Genomic DNA, 3,882 nt, shown 5'->3' with positions numbered 1-3,882 from the left:
TAATCCTTTTGTACCAAGCTCTCTTTTTACCTATAAGGTTCTTCAAATTCTTTGTTATCCACTTTGGGTCATTAGTATTCGATCTATTCAATTTGTATGGTATACTACGTTCCTGTGCTTTGTTTAGAATATTCTTAAATAAGTTATATATTGAATCCACATCGAAATCCCCATTTAAGTCACCTATCGCTGGGTTCATGTCTCGCTCCAAGACCGGCCCACAACCCATACCCAAGACTTTCCAATCAATTTGACCCAAAAAAATTCTTAGGCTATTAAAATCAGCTTTTCGAAAATCTGGCACTTTAACAGAATTTTCTCCTACAGGTCTATTCCATTCTATGATAAATCTGATTTCTTTGTGATCACTGTTCCCTAGCTCACTCCCTATTTCGATGTCATTAATTTGTGTTTCCCTGTTAGTTAACACTAAATCTAAAATATTATTTTTCCGTGTTGGTTCCTTAATGTGTTGCGTAAGAAAGCAATCGTCAATTAATTCTAGAAAATCTTCTGCTTCACTATTCCCTGTTTTGTTCATCCAGTTTATTCCACTAAAATTAAAGTCACCCATGACATAAATACTGTTAGATCTAGATGCTCTAGATATTTCATCCCATAAATGCTTTGCTTCCATTCTGTCTAAATTTGGTGGCCTATATATAACTCCTATTATAATATTATTAGCTTTTTCGTTTAATTCTATCCAAATAGTTTCTGTGTGTGGCTCAGTTTTGATTCCCTCTTTGAGACTACATTTCAAATTGTCCCTAACATATATGGCTACTCCACCTCCTCGTCTAATATATCTATCTGTGTGAAATAGTTTAAATCCATTTATTTGATATTCAGCTAATAGTTCTCTATTTTCTACATTCATCCACGTTTCGGTAAGTGCAATAATATCTATTTTTTCTGTGCAGACAAGAGCATTTAATTCGTTAATTTTATTTCTTAGACTTCTACTGTTAGTATAATATACCCAAAGTGAATTGTTATTTTGAGGCCCTTCTCTTTCCCTGATCATTTTGCCAATTCCTTTCTCCCACAAACACATACTTTTATTACCTCCTTCCTCCAAATCAATTCCCATACCTCTATCTACTAACAGTTTAAACCCAAACAAACACCTCTAACCACTTCTTCCAACGAGTTCGCAACAGCAACAACCCCAGCTCTCGATAGATGCACCCCATCGCGAGCATACATTTCATTTCTTCCATAGAAGTGTTCCCAGTTGTCTATGAAAGATATTGCATTTGATTTGTAATATCTTTCCAGCCGGCAATTGACACCAAGTGCCCTCGACATCCATTCATTTCCCACTCCCTTTCTTGGAAGAATGCCACATATGATCGGGATTCCTCCCTTGCTCCTAATTCAATGGCTGTCCTGAATCTCTGTATTAGTTCCTCACTCCTAACTCGCCCAACATCATTACCCCCTGCACTAATACAAATAATGGGTTTGTTCCCATTTCCCGTCATAATATCATTCATGTTTCCAACAATATCACCAATTCCAGCTCCCGGATAGCAAACCCTTAATCTGTTCCCCCTATCTCGGGCACAAAACGTTCTGTCTAAATACCTCACCTGGGAATCTCCCACAACCAAAATTCGCTTCGGTACCTCCTTAACTTTCTGAGCAGCCTGAGGGGCCTGCGCTCCGCCGCTCCCCGCTGGTTTCCGTTCCGAGGAAACTGCAGGCTCACCACAGCACTCGTCCTCCAACACGGCAAATGAATTTGCTGTCCTTAAGGCGCCTGTAGGTGGCCTTGTCAAGGTCTTCTTAAGACCCCTGTCCTTCACGACTCTCCACGATGAAGTCCCGTCAACACTGGTCTCCTCCTTCGTTTCCTCCCGAAGTCTCAGCCGTCGTACCTCCTCCCGCAGGGAATCCATCTCTGCTCTCAGAGCTCCAACCAGACTCACCAAATCCTTCACTAATCCTTCCATTATTGCAATAATAATGTTACAACAATCGGAGCTCCAGCAAACACAACCTCTCACTGTGACTACTGTTTTTTAATGTTTTTATTCAAAAATGGCTAGACTAACCATCCCCACCTAACCTAATCGGAGGTTTAAGAATATGCATTTTAGTCATCCACAACTGTAATCATTAAGCACTGATAAGTTCAAAAGTATAATAGCAACCCAATGTCATACCGCTATTTTTGCAGAATCGTACATCTGCCAGCATTGTAGGTGAGCTGAACATAAGAATAAAGGCAACTGCAGAAGTCCTATTGGCCCATACGAGGCAGCTCCTATATATCTCCACCCAATCTCATTCATATTCATGTCCGCCCTATGCTTAAAACAACCAAGGAATCCCACTTAAAGTATTAGTTTACAATAATAGTTTTAATAAATAGCTCTCATTCTAGTTTCATACACAACAGCAATTATGAAACACTATAGCTCGATATCGTACTATAATCCACAAGTAGTTACCACACATCTGGCAGTACAGCGAATTAGTGGCTGTATTCAGAGGCTAGTCAACTGTCCTCACATCCATCAAATAGCTATCCAATTGTCGCACCTCAATTCATCCATCTAGCAACTCAGCTGGATGCTAGCCACTATATTCATTTCTACACCTCAAAAAAATCCTAGTCTTGCTATGTAAATCAGCTAACTTGTTTCTAAACCAACACTCGCAAATACAAGCATACATACCTACACTTACTCAACAACCCATACATTCATAGAGAATAGCCTAGTTTTTTGCCACCATTTCACCCATTAATTTGATGTAATTTATGCCATACACAGAAAATACAGCATTTACACACCAAATATGCCATTTATGCACAAAATATATTATTTACACTCAAAATATATCATCACACAAAAAAATATGACATTTACATACAAAATATGTCAGTTGCACACAAAAATATACCATTTACACAATATTGCATGTACGCTCAGAGTATGACATTTACACAAAGTATGGTATTTGCACAAATATATCAAAATGTTTATGCATTTAGACAATCAAAAATGCGCTTTCACTAAAATTACACAATTTCATATTCATAATTTTCACAAAATACCCACACATTGTCTCAAACCAAAATACCGTTACACCGTTAAGATCTATTTTTTAAGATTACAGAGCTTACACAAAATACACAATTTGCACACAAAAATACAGTTGCACCAGTTCCACTTCAACAAATTAAAAACACAACTTGCATAAATGCACTATTAGCACAAAAATTATTATAAAACATGGACAATTATTACTCAATTTGTGTAATTATTGTACATCTTTGCACAATTAATACAAGAAAACTTGCTATATAATTACTCGACTTGCACAATGACAATCAATACACAAAGGTATAAATAAACAATTCGTCCATATGCAATTACACAACATGCGCAATTAATACACAACTTTCACATATATTACACATCTTTCATAATTATTACACAACTTGCACAAATACATATCTAGCACAAATACGTATAATACATAACAACCCTAAATATGAAAATACACAACTAGCATAAATACACGATTTACACAAATACAATTGCGACATTTACACAACTTGCTCAAAAATAAAATCAATACACAACTCAACAATACATAACTAGGGCATATTCATTAAATACACTACTAGAAAATTTCCACAAATACACATACAAAACATATACAATTAATACATACAACTTGCACAAAACAATACACAATTTATAGAAATATAATCAATACATAATTGCAATAATCATACAACTTATGCAAAATACATAATCTGCACAATTAATACATAAGTATATTAATTGTGCAATATATGTACAAATACAAACACAACCAACTGGGTCAAACTATAGACAATTTGCATGATATTTTTCTAGGTAT

Source organism: Procambarus clarkii, chromosome 2 (genome assembly GCF_040958095.1).
Source record: "Procambarus clarkii isolate CNS0578487 chromosome 2, FALCON_Pclarkii_2.0, whole genome shotgun sequence".
Classification (NCBI taxonomy): Eukaryota; Metazoa; Arthropoda; class Malacostraca; order Decapoda; family Cambaridae; genus Procambarus; species Procambarus clarkii.
The sequence above is the reverse complement of the archived record's forward strand: the minus strand, read 5'-3'. Positions refer to the sequence as shown.